General features: G+C 38.8%; 1 protein-coding gene across 2 annotated transcripts in view; it reads right to left on the reverse strand.

The window, feature by feature from the left end:
- Positions 1 to 12,599, reverse strand: part of LOC147311353 (cytoplasmic protein NCK2-like) — a 41,350-nt gene extending 28,751 nt beyond the window's left edge. Inside the window, exon 1 of one of the 2 annotated variants that reach the window (XM_086266965.1) lies at positions 12,490 to 12,599. The gene's annotated coding sequence lies outside the window, so the exon portion shown is untranslated. Of the gene's footprint in view, positions 1 to 12,294 lie in introns of both variants that reach the window. The other variant, XM_086266963.1, reaches the window with a different exon arrangement.
- Between the last annotated feature and the right edge of the window lie 5,492 nt (positions 12,600 to 18,091).

Genomic DNA, 18,091 nt, shown 5'->3' on the forward strand with positions numbered 1-18,091 from the left:
TCAATACCTCAAAGCTACAAAGCCTTTTAATATACAGACAAGGTCCAGTTCAGTTCTTAGCAGCCATGTTTTAAAATCAGCCAACTAAGTTACAGTGGTACTGTATATTCTCTGTGATTTGAGGGTAGATAAAGCTGGAAATGTGCCATTTCATGCCATCAGTGTGTTCTCCTTGCTGGCCACTTCTTTTTGCTGATATCGTAAACAATTTAAATACATCACACTATCTGAGCTCTCCTGCTCATATTACATGGTTTTCTGCACCACAGGCATCCATAGCTTGACATTTTACACTACACTTCAGTGCCGATTTAGTGTGGCCTGAGCACCGGATGGCATTTCTGCTTCTACGACATGCAGATGATATAATTTCTTCCACATAAAACAGTGAAGCACCGTACACACATCTGCCGGCAGCTCTTTCTGCCCTCCCAAGGTCGCGTTCTAACAACTGCAGCTCTGCCAACCCAAAAAACAGCAGACTGGGTGAATAGATGTCCTGTAGCAAGTGTATATGACTGTGTCCATGTGAAAGCGACAAAGAGACACTCAACAGCGGAAAAACAGAATGTGTGCAGTATTTAATTCTCCGGAGACCCCTGTGGCATTCTGAACCTTACATCTCATAAATAAAGAAGGATTTCCTTCAGCTGTAGCCATGCGTGTGAGAGAGGCTAAGAGAGAGAGAGAGCACAAATGGATTAGGGGATGCCTATCATATTGCTACCAGCAACTGAATCAACTCCCAAGCACGCAGCAGTATATTTGAAGACAAATACAAGACAACAACATATCTTTAAAGCCTAGATTTTAACAAGTACATGATCTGGTGATTTCAGATAGTAACCTTCCTTAAAAGCAAAAATATCAAACTTGAGTTATTCCAAAGCATTAGTCTGTCCTTGAACAGATTTCATGGGCTCCAAGTTATGTCTTGGTGAGCCAAATTGTCACACAGACGGTAGCTGTGACTACTTTTGACTGAAGTTCAGAGAGGCTGTCTCTGCAGCTCTTACATCACACAGAACTGTGATACAAGCCTGGGAAAATACAAGTCAAATAAAGTTAGTAGGCCACTAGACAACCGTTGTAATCGAATTACTGCATAGATCATAAATATTCAGTAGCAGCAGCACGATCGGTCTATTAAATATTTCATACAAATCAAGATAAAACTGGGTCATTTGACTAATGGCGTTGATTAATCAATTTATTCGATTAATGGTGCAGTCCATGTTCTGAGGCACATCAGGCTGCAAAACACTGCTCAGCAATTTGTAATAATTGAGGTTTTCAGGCAAGGCTAAGGTTGGTGTCTAACATTTAATGAAAACATCTCTAATGCTAATGGAACTAAAGGGCTGCCAGTTTGGGCTATATAACATTAACCAACTTGTAGCTAAAACCTGCAGCTGCATATAGATGTTGTGTGTTATTTCTTGTTTTCTTCACCATGTAACTGTGACAACAATGTTTAGCTCCTGTATTGTATAAGCTGTGGAGCGGGTGGCACGTTTTCACAAGAGTTGAATTCCATCCATATAATCCCTCCCATAATGCATGCCCCAGCAAATGCACACTGTCTGCTCTTACTTTCTTATTCTTTTCTGTAGTGTGGGGATTTCCCTTAATCTCAAGGATTTCTGAATCATCTTGTGGGAAATTACTTAGAATCACATACCCGATTCTCTGCAGACTAAAGTCACAAGCTATCGACAAACTTCCTCTCAAAGTCATACTGATGAGAATTCAATAAAACCCTTTAAGATAAGCAGCTGGGCAGTGGGGCAAGCTACACTGCATGCCCTTGGTGCACAGATGGCTACGAGTGCATTATTTTAAATCTAATAAATTGTGAAACAGGCTGGTTTTGCTGATCTAGGTTTGCATCTATGCTTATCTTAAACACGTGTAAACTGGAAAAACTGCAGTCCAGAACACAGAACAGTCTCAGATCAGTTAGGCTCATCTCAAGTCCCTGAACTTCCACAGTTTGTCCTCCATTACACAGTTCAGAGCTGAAGATGCTGAACTTGTGTATCTGTATTGCAAGGGCCAAGAGTCAGAAATTTCTGAGAAGAATATTGACTATTCAGGATTACAAAGTTATACAAACTCAGAAGATCTCACAATACCACAAATTTACAAACGAGAGAGAAAAACTTTGCAATATAACATTTTTGGGGGTTCAGGGAGACACACGGTCTCACTATACACGGCTGGCACGCACGCACACACACACACACACACACACACACACACACACACACACACACACACACCACTGCTTCCTGTGTATGTTATTGGTAAATGATACCGAATAAAATTTGTAATTATATTTTGCTGAAGAGAACTACATGTGATTTTACCTCGGAATCACAATATCATAAACATTTGGAGTTTAATAAGAAAAATGATGTAAACTAGGCTCTTCAGAACAAAAAACAAAACAAAAAAAAGGTCACACAGTGATGTGGATAAGGCAAGGGCTTTTTAATGCATTAAGATCTAAATTGGAGAGATGCAGTGATAGCTGGTTCCATCATCCATACGTATGGATGTATGTGTGTAAAGCAGTCCCTCTGTGGTATGAGGAGGTTGATGCAACCTTGCAAAGTAAAATCAGTGGGGTTTTTTGTTGTTGTTTTGACACAGTTAGGAACATTTGCACTCAGAGGTAGTGTGTGCCCCTTATTATCAGAAATATTCAGCTGATAAACTCTGAAAGATGAATGAAAGCTTAACTGACTCACAAAACTAAGGCAAAGCAAACAGCTAGATTGTTTGCACTGGTAGGGCAGTGGATCTTTTGGGAATGTTGGGTCAATTTTCAGTCAGAAAAAAAATAAAAACAATTTCCTATTATCCAATTCAAATCATCCCATTTGTAAGAGGAAATATTTTCCATTTCATTTTCAGCCTACAACTGAAAACACAGTCATGTTTTTAGCTGAATATAAGGCTACAGCCTGCAGCCTATTACCTCTGGAAGATTGGAAACAGGGGAAAGCAGCTCGTATATGTATCAGCAAAAATAACAAAATCTGACTACCAGCAACTCCAAGATTAACAGTATTAACAATGAACAATGCATATCAATGTTCAATCTGTTAGAATTAACTCTATGGTTTAATGAGAGAATTACTTCTTAAACTTGGTTTAAGCCATAAACCAGTGACTTCCCCAAGTCTTCACTGGCTTGAAAGAACATTTTTTTCCTAAATTGTCAAAACATTGAAGGTCATAAGTATTTTTTTTTCCAAATCAGATTGCTCCCATTTTTCAAATTAATCTTAGGTTTTGATGAGTTTAGCCAATTAGCGAAATTACTGGACACGTCATTCCAACCTGTAACAGTGAGAGGCGTGTAATTTAGCAATCAAAGAACGCAGCAGCTGCAGTGGCAAATCTGAATGGCAGGTCAAGATGCATTCACACTGAGGTTAGAGCAAGGGCAGATCGAGTGAAGAGCTTATATGTTAGTCCCGGCTGAAGTTCATTACTGGCAGGAATAAAGAACAGCTGGTAAAACATCATTTGGCATTTGAGGTAGTACATGTGTGCATGTTCCTCAGGCCAACATTAGAGTTATCAATGCTTGAGTAATTTTGAGTAAACAAGAGGGTAAAATCAATAATAAAGAAAAGTAAACATCGTCCCAAATGTTCCATAGGGCTATTGTTATCTTTTTTTTTTTTTTTTTAAATATTATTTAGCTTGTTTAATTTTATATTTAACATTAAAAAAACAAAACAAATCCAAGTGACAAGATTACCTCATAAAAACATAGCCGATGTCTCTCCATTGCAGAATGTGCGCCCTATGCGGAATAACTCATCCATTCAGAAAAACTAATCACAAATATGAATCATAATGTTTACTAGAGTGCGAGTGCCTTTCACAGCGTCCATAGGAATGGTGAGAGCTTGTTAATGAGGCTGAACCGCAGAGGGATGGGAGTAACGTGGGCTGCGATGCTCGGAGGGGAACTTGGATTTTTCTGTGAAATACAGATAAGCAAAGCCCTCATGCTCTGTCTGCACGCCGCCTGTTTCTGCATCAGTACAGCCAAAGGGGAAAACGTTCACTTAATTAAATCAATTAGAGCATGAAGGGCCTGTCGAAGCCTCCGCAGAAAAACAACAGGATGGAATAAACTCACAAAAAGTTCAAGTTTTTCCATGAGCCATATAAATTTCTCTTCATTTCACAACTTTTAGATGTCGAAAGTCATGCAAATGGTCTGAATAAGATGGTGCTGTGGCCTTTAATTAGTCTTTTAAATTCTTTCTAATCTGAGACATAAGGGGTAAAGGGCGCATCAGTATTTGATCACTAATTTTTTTGGTGTACTTATAGTTATTTTCACTTTTGATCAATCTAATGAAATTTTAGAGATGCACAAATATTGATCTAAAACATAAAATGTGACTTTTTATTTATGTCATTATTTGCACTCAAAGTAAGATGTCAAACTTTTGTCCAAAGTTTTAAACTCTTACAGTAAAGTGTTGGGTTTCACCCTCGCTCAGATTCTCTCTCCACAGCCCAAGTAGCAATTTTCTGCTATGCAATCTGAACCCCATACCTGCTTAAGGAACATGTGGGACAGCAGTGGACTCTTGATTACTGTTTAATGAGCAGTTCACCGGAAGGTTTATAAATTTAAGGTCATATTTCTCCACAGAGTGAAGCGAAGCTGAAATCATAGTCTGCATGGGTAATCTCCCTGAAGACCTCAGAAGCTTTACATCTCCCAACCCTCAAATCTCCATCTATATCCATCATTTCAGTAAGAAAACCTGCCAATGTATTGCCTCAAACTCGATAGCTGTCTGCAGAAATATGCCGTCTTCTCTTCTGTTTTTAAAATACAATATAATGTCCCTAACTTGCACTCAAACTTGCAACTCAGGTCTTAACCTCAAACTGCAGATTAAAAAGTGTGCAGTTTTGACTCTGTGGATAAGAGTATGCAAGACTGAGAAACTGTGCAATCGTACTCTAACCAGCTTTACTCTTTCACAGCCTCCCCTCCCTCCAGCACTCACCCCTGCCACCTCCCTTTCATCACAGAGCAGGATTAGGCCTGATGCCCAGTGGTGACACAAGGACACTGAAGCCAACATACTGTTAGATCAGTTGTTGGGCATGAATTAGGAACTCGAACCGGGTGGAAGGAGATGGAGCTGGGAGGTGATGACAGAAATGAAGGACAAGAAGGAGAGACTAGACAAACTCAAGGAACAAAAGAGGAACACAGGAAAGACAACAGAAAGTCTAAACTACTGAGTAAAGTCATCAAAAAAAAAAAAAAAAAAAAAGGAAGCCAAAAGCGACAGCCTGGGGTGTGGTGTCCACTAGACACTAAATGTTTAGATGCTGATGTTTCAACAGGTGATGTTTCTCATGGCTTTGTTAGCCTATCATAAAGTAATATAAATAAAGATGTAGTGCTACAGGCATGAAAGTCTGATGTTGTAGTTATAAAGTAAACTCTGGGCAAAACTTAAAACAACATAAAGCAAAAAACAGACTTCAGAGAATACTATACACTGGTAAATCTCATTAATCTGACCCATCTTCATTACAGTAAAGACTTTAAGTCTTATTTATATAGACTAGGACCCAATGCATCAAATGTACTCAGTTAACAATTTAACAGAAAAAACAACATGAAAGGTGTTTGTTGGTTTTGGAGAGGTCTGTGTGAGCGTTTAAGTCACACAAACTCTCTTGTGCTCTGTGATGTTTATGGACCTGGGCTGGTGGTGAAATGTGGAAAAAGCCTGATGTTCCAACACCATCCTCTGTGCAGAAAGAAGTAGTCTGTTTGTCACTCCAAAGGGCTTTTTGTTTTGTTGTGGGTTTTTATTTTTTATTTTTATTTTTATCCTCTACAGGTATTATTGCCGTTTATGGCATTTTGAGAAAACAGTGAGCTTTTTTCTTTTTAGTGAGCTGAGACCTTCAGCTATAGCAGACACTTCTCTTACAGGTAGGTACTAAGTTTGAGCGATTAGACGAATATATCAACGATAGGCCGAGCCTTTCACCAATCATTTTTACAAGAGCAATTTATTCATCTGTCTATCCATCCATCCATCCATCCATCTGCCCATGAGTAAGTTTGCTAATAATGTTGGTAGAAGCTAAGAGAAGCAGTCAACGGAAAAAAAATAAATAAATAATAGCGCTATTTTAACAGCACCCTCTTCCAGCTGCGAACAAATGCACCCTTCTCAGAGTGCGCCCAAATGCAGCGATTCATTTACTCAAACTCATAAAAGAAAGAAGGAAAGGCAGTACACAAAAAAAAAGTAAGTTAAAAATCAAATCATCTCTTCTAGCAGACATTTTAAAAAGACAATCTGACGTAAACAAACAAGAAAAGAAGGTCAAATATTCCCTCCAAACAAAACGTATAAATTCTAAACATGCAAATCAGTGTGTGCATGATTACATTGCTCCACCTATCAAAAAGTCACCTTCGCAATTATATTGCCTATCGTCGGTTAGTGGACTTACTATTCAGTTGGAAAATTTTTACATATTGCCCAACCTTAGTAGGTACACACCTACCTGTTAACAAAGAATCATTCTATCTTGATGAGATACAAATGTTACTAGATCTGTTAGAATAAAGCCTCGTGCCTAGGTTATACTGTTACAGACACTTACAGCGGCCGATCACTCGTTATACTTTTTTGAAGTCAAGGCCCGTGTGACTGGAGTCTTAAATTGCCAATGGGATTGCAGCAGACATGTTCAGATGCCATCAGATTAACAGAAAGAGAAGAATGAATGTCTACATTTTGGCTTCCAAAGAGAAGAAATAATAACCACGATAGACCAATACATTTTAAACATTCAGTTTAGCTATAAAACTCAAAGTTGAAACTCCCACATTTTTTTCCAGGTGCAGCTAAGATTACTAAAGAAGAGTTTTAATCAGTAAGATACATATACATTTTACTTGGTGTAGATGTATTTTGTGTCAAAGTTTATAAAGTGGAACCTGTTAAAGGAACTTTAACAGTTGCCTTTATCTCTGAATTGCTTAGGATCTCTCACATGGTTCACCCACAACTGCATGCAACATTAACCGTCAAGTGCAGGATCTCTATTGTTTGCTGGGCCTACCACAGCCATAAACAGTATAAAACAGACACAGCTTCCATGTTGGTGAAATAAAGCCAATGCGGAAGTCCCTAACAATCTGCATCTATCTGGAAGACACCAGATGGTGATAGCTCCAGTTACAAAGAGATTTATGGTTCTATAAAAGTCTATGGGAAAGGGTTTTTCATCCCTGACCTCTGTAAAAGCTTCTCTACAGAGTTTATGGGCTCAGTCACTAATTTGAGGTTATACTGAATAAATATTAAGTCGGTCTTGAAAAGAAAAACTACTTTTCAACTGCTGCCTTAGTGACAAACGATCACCTCCGTGGATCTGTCCGTGTATTTGATTTGGCAGATTTTTATGCCGGATGCCCTTCCCGATGACACCCCCAAGGGATTTGTGTCTCCTCCCGGCATCAAACCAGGGATCTTTTGCTTGTTAGGTAAATGTGCAAATCACTACACTGTGAAAAATCATGTTAAAAAAAATCATTGCACAGAATAAGCAACACCTCGGACAAGATGTAGCACACTAAAATAAGGAAGGGGAAATTCTTATGATTCTTATGATGATCACTTTATACACTAACAATATTTGTGCATAACTTAACTTTCCATTTTTCAATATTTGTTCAAATAAACCACATTGCGCTAAAGTGACCGGCTGACACTTCCATCCCAGAGCCATGTTGATAATAACATTGAAAAAACAGAAGAGAAGAAAAAAAAAAAAACATTGATGGGCTGCAGTGACGTGGTATGAAGGAAATAACACCAACTTTAAAAACAAACAAAACCTAAATGAAGAAAGATTATATTTCACCAACAAGACCACACACACACACACACACACACACACACACACACACACACACACACACACACCATGGTAACCTTCCTGATCCAGTTTAAACAGCAGCATGAATCAACTTTCTTCTCTTACATTACAGAGTCACAGAAGTCATAACTGCATGTACTGTCAGTTTAATGGACAACTATTCCCCAGATTACCGATGATTACAATGACAATGAGATGGCCTTCATCTTGCTTCCATCATGATTCTCTTCAGAAGCATTGCTCTGTCTTCTCACAGCATTTATTAATTCCTTCTTCACTCCTAGTAAGCCTTTTCCCTGAGGGACACGAAATTTTATGCTTTCCACATGAAAAAAAAATTTTTTTTTCCATGGATGTTTCCCCCTGCTGTAGGCTCCTGAAAATATTGCTGGAAATAAATTTCTATTAGGGCTGGGCCATATCATACCGTTCACGGTAATACCGGTATAATGTTGGGGAATGATAAGAAAATGAAATATCGCGATAGAATATGGGTAAAACGCGCATGCGCAGTGCCTTTGTTTTCATACACAGATGGCAGGAAAAGGATGGCGGCGATGAAGAATGAGAAGGGCGAAAGCAGATCGTTGAATGAAACAGATAAACCAGAATTGGTTTGTAAAAATGCTGCAACTTCAGTGGTGTGGAACTGGTTTAGCTTTCGTCCGTCAGATACACAACAAAGCACTATTTTTGGTAGCGCATGCTAGCGGGCCATCGTTATTACAGTGTTTTTTGGAAAATACGGCACACTTAAATTCAATCCTAAGATTTTTCTGAAAATCGACAGTACCCCTTATAATCCCGTGTGCCTTATGTACGAATTCTGGTTGTGTTTACTGACCTTGAAACGATTTTATGTGGTACACGGTGCTCAAAAATCTGTCAAATGTTTTAGTACTACTTTGCTAAGCTATGAAGCCGTACTGCTTGATGGATTGTCGGAGCATTACGGCTATCGTAGTCAGGAGACTCACGGAGTGACACATACTATGCTTCAATATAATATTACCGTATTGTGTGTGTATAACCCCTTTTTTAAGTTTTGTGGATATTATGCGTGGTTATGGTGAGGACATGTCGGCCAATTTCCACTGGAAATGCCTTTTGGTTAAACTGTCAGCAAGGAAAGTTATATCGTTATAGCAAATTTTCAAATTTATTTCGTGATAAATATTTTTGGTCATATCGCTCTGCTCTAATTTCTATTATTTTGTTTGGGAGGTCCACACAGAAACCTGCGTCTTACACTTTCTTCACAACGTTCCATACAATGTGAAGAAAGTGTAAATAAAATTACCCTCACTCTCCAAGAGACAGTCCATGTAATATAGGTCATAAAATAAAAGGGGATGATGCAATAGGTTTTAGAACCCTTTTCTCACAGCAGGCATAAAAATAAAGATATATTTCGCCTGCACTCGAAATCTTAAATCATTTAACTACCACTTATGTTATTAGACTATAAATGATTCATTGCTACATTACAGACAATTTAAGATCGCATATGATCGACTCAGCGCCTTCTCTTAAAAAAAAGAGAGAGAAAAAAAAGAAGACCACTTCAAGTACAAATCACATAAATCAGCAAAATGAGAAAGAAGCAAAGCATCACTTGCTCGGAACAAAGTCATTTTCCACTGGCTTCCACTCAAAACAACAGAGGAACAAAATATTGTGTGGGCACAGCGCGGCAGTATGCAAGGGATTTTTTTTTTTTAAAGGCCCATTAGGCATATACAAGAAAGACAAGCAGAGTAATTAGTCACAGCTCATAAAAGTGCAATCAAATACACAGAAGAAAGAGGATTTGGATTAGTATCTCGTATGTAAGAAGAAAAAAAATGCAGCTCAAATGACAAACGTGCACATGTTCCAAGTTTGATAGTGGAAGTTAAGACATGCAGACGAAAAATAGCAATTTGTCACTAAATGCAAGGGCGATCTACATGCTTGTATATATATCAACATCACATATACTAAGAAATATTCATATTATATTATTTTCTCTAAATCGGCACCAAACGTTTATACAATACCACCTCATCTGACGTCCAGAATATTTTGTTCAACACTTGCTACGAGCTGCCTTCATATCAACTTCAAGTGACAAAGCTCATGCGAGGTGGAAACAAACAAAGTCATATATTAACACCAGTGTTTGTTCTTTCTATCAGATTGGATATGAGGTTAATCATTACCTGTTGTCCAGGTTGCTTCATTCACTTAGACATATTATGGTAGGAAAAACCATGCATGTTTTAATACCCCAATACTGAATCACACACTGGTTAAAAAAAATGCTTCAGTTCATCTCAAGCATTTAACACTTGGCAGACTATTATAGGGGAAGTTCCCACAGATTGACTCTTAAAATGTTTGACTTTATTAATTGATGATGGCTGCCTGAACACACCATTGGTTTCAGTCTCTGCAGCACATGGAGCCAATTTAATGTGTGTCATTTTGAAAAGGGCTATTCTACAAGTCCAGCTTATAATGAAACATGTCAATTATAAATTCTTGAAAGGAGAGGTAATGAAAGACTGCTTTAAATGATGCGATTGGAGCAACCAGCCAAAAAAAGAAAAGAAAGAAAAAAAAAGTCCCAAATAATTGGTTTACAAAGACTTTAAAGAGGAAAAAAGCAGCATCTGCAAAATTGACTTAATCAACTTTACATTAAAATGACAGAATTGCTTAACATGTGCACACACTTGGTAATTCCTTCAAAATGTACCTATAAAACATAAAAAATGCCTTAGATCGAAACCTCATTTAAAAGCATGCATGCAACAGGATACAGCAGGGTTGCAACAATTATCTGACTTTTTATCATTACTTATTATCATTACTTGTTCAGTTATAACTGTTTATAAGTCGTAAAATTGGAGGGGGGAAAAAGGCATGGCGTGAGTTATTTTAATACCGCTTTTTTTGTCTGCCAATCAAAAATACAATAATATTCAGCTTACAATCATAGAGGATCAAGAAATGCAGCAAATATGCACTGTGAGGTGGAATCAGACCCAAATTACCCGATCACCCTAATTCCCATAACTAATAGTTTCAGGTCAAATTTAGGGTTTAACTGAACCACCACATAATCTACAACACTCATACTAAATGTTACTTGAGTGTGAAGTCAGCCCGAAAAGCTCACCTTTCCAGTGAGTACATGCAGTTACTGCACTTCTCGGTATCATTAGCAGTCTTTCTAGTTTTAGTCATGTTTCTGATATGCTGGAAATGCAAAGCACTGAAACTCGCGTTCTCTCTTTGCTTTGTGATGTAATGGAAGTTTATGCAATTCACACTTTATCGCTCCATTATTGCACATGCCTACACGGCATACCTGTTCATTTCTGAGTGAACCTTGTCCTAGACTCAGAGCTAACATGGTGCTCTTGTCAGAGGGTGTGTCGGCAGAATAGGTGTGCCACGCAAGTGTACCTGCATGTTGAAAAAAAGAAAAAAGAGAAACTGTGCTTTCTTATAACCTCAGTCCTTGCATTTGCATGCAAGTGCAAATTTCCCCCCGTCTTCTAGAATAAAAGGGACTTTACTTATGGACAATAACTGCCACAGCAAGACAGACAATGCATGCTATTCTCTGCTGCTATTGATGAGGACGACGCACGGTGTAGTTACCATGAAAAGCCACTAGACATTCAACATTGACAATCTCGGCATGTGGCACCAGTCGCCAGTCTATGGTGTTTTGGCAAATGTGGTTCATTGTGTAAGCCACTGCGTTTTTAAATAGGCCTGCTGACAAACGCAGCTCATTGTAAATGTAAAAAGAATGACAGGAAATTGTGTGTGGGGTTTTATTAATCAGAGATATAAATGCGAGAAATTACTCAAACAAGAGCAGATGCCTGAGAAAACAGTCTAAAGGACCTGCCTGAGGATTGCTTGAGTAGCTTGCGCTTATAGGCCTTTAAGAAGTGGCCCCGCAAAAAAAATGCTAAACGGTAAAGTTGATAAATTGGAAACCATTTGTTCTGACTCTAAAAATTAAAAAAGAAAAATATCACTGTTTGTGTGGCTCGTTAACAGCAACCACTCAAACGCAAGGAAAAACCGAGGCTGTAGCACACAGCGTCCAGTGAAACCACCTCTGAGTGGACAAAGACCCAGCGTCAAACCTACAAAGTGGCACGAGCAAGCTGCCGTTTTTCTTTACCCCAACTTTTACCTCAGCTTGTAATTACATTTTTCCCGGGCAAATATAACTGAAAACGGTCGTTTAAGCAGCACTGAAATGGCCAAAACAACCAGTCCAACTGCACCAACTTAACACAGTTCATTTGCGGTTACAAGGCTTACCTTAGTGTTCACTCCAGTGAGAATGGGCAAACAGCGACACGCTCAACAACAAACCCCGAACCAGAACCCGCCAATCAAATTGTAAGTTAGGGAGCCCGCGCGAAAGCCGCGAAAATAACCTCCTACATCCACATAACCACCGGTTTCTCTATTTTTCTTTCTTTTAAAACAAGAACCGAGCATGAAGTGTCCGACCTATTATAGCTTGTTTTTTTCCGTCGCAGGCTGACTGCCTCCACCTCAAGCACTCGTTTCAAGCTCAGTCTACGGGGCTGCCAACTTCCGCTCTTTGCTTTCAAAATAAAATACCTCTGGGCGTAGAGACGTTGCAGTCAAACAAGACTGAATTTGAAGTCCGGAGGAGATGGTGACAGAAATGTAACTTCCAGGTGGGAAAAATGGGCTTTTATTAAATGTCTTTAGATTTTTAAAGTTTTCTTTTAAGTTTTTAAATCATATATGTCTTATGTTTCGGTTTATGGCTTCTTCTTTTTTTTTATCTCAAAGTAACCAATAGTTTTATTTAATAAGTTGATTCAGATGATTCGTCAGGATGTCTGCCCTTTTAAAGGTGTCTGGAGGCTTCACAAAAACTTGTTTCCAGAGGAATTCTGGTTCTTCTCCTTCAGCCGACTGCTCCTTTTAGAGCGTCACCACATCAGATGCTCTGACTCCATCTCACCCTATCACTGACAACCTCCTCTGTCACACAACCACCTTCACTACATCCACAAATCGTCTCTGTCATCTTCCTCTTTTCATATACAGTAGCCTTTGTTCAATCTACCACCTATCCCTCCTCTGTACATGTCCAAACTCTCTCAGCATTGCCTCTCTAACTCTCTTTCCAAACTTGTCCATGGACTTACCTGGTGAGTCACAATGAAAATTTTAACATTTCCAAACCACACATAACAGCAGGTCTCACTACCCTCCCAAGGTGGCTGTGGCTTAGGAGGTAGAGTAGCGCCAGAGTATTCTTGGATAAGATACTGAACCCAGAATTTCTCCTGATGTTCATCAGAGTGTGAATGCTAGATAAAAAAGCAATTAGATGGAGAGAAAAAAGCGCTTGTATGTGTGTGAATGAGACATGTTGTGAAATGTACTAATAAAAACCTGTCCATTTATTTTTTATTGTAAACCTTCCTTGTTTGCATGTTCACCTTTCCACCTGTCTTTGACTTTTTACGACGACTTATGAATATATCATGTCAACCCCCAAATTATTTATTAATTGAACATGAAACAGCTAAATGTGAAAAGAAATGCAAGAAGGATGCAAATAAAGATTATGAATTTGAAAATATTTTATTGTCTATTTTAATTTTTATTCAATCTGCTGTTATTCATTTTTGCGCCTACAATTTTCAAGGACATTTCGCTCCTCTGTGTGAGCTAAGATGCATAATGCTTTTATTTTGAAGACAAATTCCTTAACTTCCGGTTTGATTTCGTTGAGCGCACTCAGCTTGATCGCCGGTCCCCTTGGTGACGTCACCCACACCGGGACTCGTACAGGACAACGCCGAGAGAAAGGGAGAAAATGTGGGGTACTGTGTCGCCCCTTGGCGACCACACTGGGAAATCTGATGTATTTTATTTTATTTTTTTAACATGAAAAGTGATTTTTTTTTTCAAAGCCTGCAAGTAATTATCTTGAGTAAACTCATAAACAAAAACTTTGTATTGATGAGTTCATCAAAAAGTCCCTCCTCGCCCGTCAACTATGTGATTAATCATTAATCATCATTCGTCGTATTACACTTAAATAAACTTCATTGTTCACACACTAAATTTAGACTTTGTGCGGTTGCTTTCTCACCTGTGTATTCCTTCTCACTGTTTTCATCACTCAGATGGTGTGCTATTTACTACTGTGCCATATACTAATCATCCTACACACTTGTAACTGTTAAAAATAACACAAGGCGGAAAAAAAGTTGCATTTAGCTCATGTTAGAATTAAAAACAGTCACACACCTTGACACTTCAGAGGTCCAATGAGCAAGTCTGATATTTACCAGTACTTGGGTTGAGTAATCAAAGAGCAATCAGATTAAAGGCACCCCCCCATGTTTTATTTTGTTTCTCAGACACACCTAACCTACAGTGTATGACCTCATGAGTGCTGACAAGGCCACATTTTCATGAGTAAACCTTGAGCACGAGTAACTGGTTGCATAATAACAGGTTGGTTTTTACATCCAATCAAAACAAGTCAGTCCTAAGATGGTAATAAAAGAAAGCTGCACTGAATCTTAAAGTGATGCTGATCTAATTTAAAAATGGAGTCCCTACTGAAGTGTCCAAAGTGTCCCGTATTTCCTTGCTCAGTATCCCACGGTGATTTGCTGTTATAGGCACCATTCGAAATCAAATAATGTCTTAAATCTAATTTTGTTATGAGAATTAGAGCTGTGGACAAAAGCCAGAATTAAGTCAATATCTCTACTGACTTCTTCTCAGCTATATACTTCATGTCAATTTTATGACAGATTGTCTGTCATGCAAGAAAAAATAAAATAGTATCGCCATTTTGCATGCTGTAAAAGTGCAGTCTCACATTAAGACTACATCCTGTGTGTCTGACTACTACACATTTGTAATTTATGACTGGATTTGGATCCTACTCAAAACACAGTTTTCATAGCCAAAACCTTCTGTTCCCACTAATCTCTTATATGCAATATCCATCTGTTTTAACAGTTCAGTTGGCCCAAATCCACAGATGCTGATTCATTTATGCGTACCTCGTTCCACTGCACCTTCACACGTCCCTATTAATTCCTGCAATGTAAAGCGAAGCAGTTACCTGTAAACGCCTTTTGACACTCATCTCAGCAGGCCCAAGCGACACTTTTTGTATTTATTTCAAGTGAGAAGTGAGAGTGAAAATAACACTGCACATGTACAGAGAGGCTCTTGAAGCATTGGATTTCCTGTCACAAGGGGGCAGAACATCCTTGAAAGAAATGCATATCCACTAATGATATGCCAAAAGCTTTAATGTGCCCTAAATGCTGCAGCAGATCAGATACAGTCCACCAAAAGTATCAGGATGGCCGCCTGCATCGTTCCCCTTCTGCAGCACAAAAGCTAAAATGCTTTTTGTCCCTTCTAATCCACCAAACTCTGCACCACCAATACAAAGTCCCATTCGCATGCATATTGTAAGAAACAGTACTAAAAAGATAAAGTATGTGACTTGGATCATGGACGCTGTCCCCGTAATCATGTGCGAATGCCTAACATACTAACCTTCATCACCATAGCGTCAGGATGCGACAAATAAATAACCATCTGCTGACCTTTTCACCCACACTCCACTCCTCCACCCCTCATCCACAACCACCCTGTCTTATTCATCATACACATTTTTTTTCTACCTCAACAAACTAATTTAATTCGAAGACAGCTGGATAAGCATGTGCTTATTTTTAAACATACACGTTAAAAGTTAAATCCGTTTTAATGCTGCAGACTCACGGGTAATTGGAAAGAGCTGATGTGCGTGTTCACCCTGCTACACTTGGTATTATTAGATTTCCCAGTTGGACATCATTCAACATAAAGTTCATTATATAACTTTCAAAAACAACATTACATGTCTAAGGGGGGAGGAGGCAACGTTTAATGTTGCTGAAGAAGTGCAAAATGATTGGAATGGTTTGTCTTTCATACCCCACTCCTCCTAATCCCGAGGCAAACTTGATTTATTAATCGGGACTGAGTCACACATGTCACCACTCTATCTGCTCCTGCTATAACCAGGATGTCTTCCATTTTAGAGACACGCCCCTCATATTCTCACCAGTGACACTGTATCGTTGACTACTGAGGGGCCTGCAGCTGAGCAGAGCTATAGTTACCATGCTGATGAAACTGGATGTTTATTTTGGCAGAAAGGCGCCCCGTGTTTAAGTACACCTGACCGGAGGTGGTGATGTACGTGATGAACCAGCGGCTCCTGTGCTATGTTTGCAATTCACTGACCTCGAGGCCAAGTGAGACTTTTAGTCTTATGAAATATAGATTGCATATGATGGAAATGAGCATCTTTGCTCCTTCAAGGAGAGGATGTATTCATCAAAATGCAGAAATGTATTAGCTTGGTGTCATAGATGTAGATATGGTGCTTTTCCCCGTGCTGTTAAAATATCCACAGTGGAAAAGGCTGGTTTGAAGAGGGTATGAAAGCTGGTTAGTGGATTGCAGAGAGTTACAGATAGTTAATGGCTGGATATTAAAATTAGCTCTCACACGTGTTTCTGGAATAAAAAGCAGAATCAGAATAGTTTAATAATCCCCTGTGGTTGCACAGCCAGCACTATTCATCACCATTCTACAACCATGCTTAACAGCTGGTATGAGGTGTTTCTGCTGATATGCTGTGTTCGGGTTTTCTCTAAATGCAGTGCTGTGTGATATACCCAAACAGTTCCACTCTGGTCTCATGTATCCTAAGGACATTGTTCCAGAAGTCTTTTTTGTTTTATTCAGGTGCAACTTTGCAAACCTAATCCGTGCTGTCATGTTCTTGTTAAAGAGAAAAGAGGCTTCCATCCAGACAAGTCGTGCAGTACTTGTTGAGTGCGTTTCTAACTGCACTCTCATGAACTTTCACATTTAGCATGCTAACAGAGTCAGAGATGTAGCTCTTGAGTTAACTGCAGTTTCTCTGAGCACTGCACAATGTGACCTTGAGTTGAATTTGTTGGGACGTCCAATCCTGGAAAGTTTGGCAACTGTCTTTAATGTTTTCCATTTGTGAACAATCTTTCCCTCCGCAGGATGACAGCCCTCTCTGGCAGAAGGAAGCCTTTCTGTCAGAAAAGCTTTTAAGTCTTCCAAAACAAACTCCTTGCATTCTGAAAAAAGAAATGTTGTGAAGGGAAACATCTACCACTACCACATGAGATGTTTTGTATCTGGTATTGGAAAGCTATATACATCACAGTGACATGGCTGATCAGCTGGAATGATGGTGTTAGAGCCACATTAATATGATTCCTTAGGGGAAAAAACACAAATACAAAAATGTTTACATACACACCAAACCAGCTCCCATCTGCAGTTTCTTATTTATCATACAGACATGAAAGAGGTACCAGTTCTGTCATCTCCCAGGAACAACAAGGCTGACTGTTGTAGTAATCACAAGTTACATTTACACTGTATAAACTTCTACACCTGGATAAGTTCATTCTTACACAAACATTGATTTTTGACCAGCATTTTGCAGAATTAAATGTTTAACTGCACCTCTGATGTGTCATGGTGTCAGGTTTGTTTCGCTTACCTGGTGTATCTCTCGGATGAATTCATTTCCTGTCTTTGTTTGCTTCCCACCTTTTGTGTTTGCTCCATCCATCCTGGGTTCCTTGAATTGATTTTTTGCTTTCTTTCATTGATTCCTTTTCCTGTTGTTGGATTTTAAAAAATGGCTTGTGTTAGATTACCTGCCCATTGTTTTCAACAGCATCCTGTTTTCTTTTTGTTTGTCTCCTGGGTCAAGTGCTGTCAAATGTTTGCTGCTTTTTTTTTTAGACAGAACATTTTTAAAAGCTCCAATGATTATTTGAAGACTGCAGAAATGTAACTGTAGTCAAGCAAGGAAAAGCAAACAAAAAGAAATGAATATTCATGTCATAATACCTAACTGTAGACGTTGGCAATACAAAAAAAGAAAAAAAGAAAATAAAGAAAAACAGCTGGAGGAACATAATACGGTTGATTCCCAGGTTAGTAAGATTACTGAGAATCAAAAGAACATGTTACAGAGTTTCTCAGAAGA

This window comes from Aulonocara sp. 'chitande type north' Nkhata Bay, linkage group LG16, assembly GCF_057382095.1.
Source record: "Aulonocara sp. 'chitande type north' Nkhata Bay isolate Kocher_YH1m ecotype deep benthic linkage group LG16, A_spYH_male_GT1.1, whole genome shotgun sequence".
In the NCBI taxonomy this organism is placed as follows: Eukaryota; Metazoa; Chordata; class Actinopteri; order Cichliformes; family Cichlidae; genus Aulonocara; species Aulonocara sp. 'chitande type north' Nkhata Bay.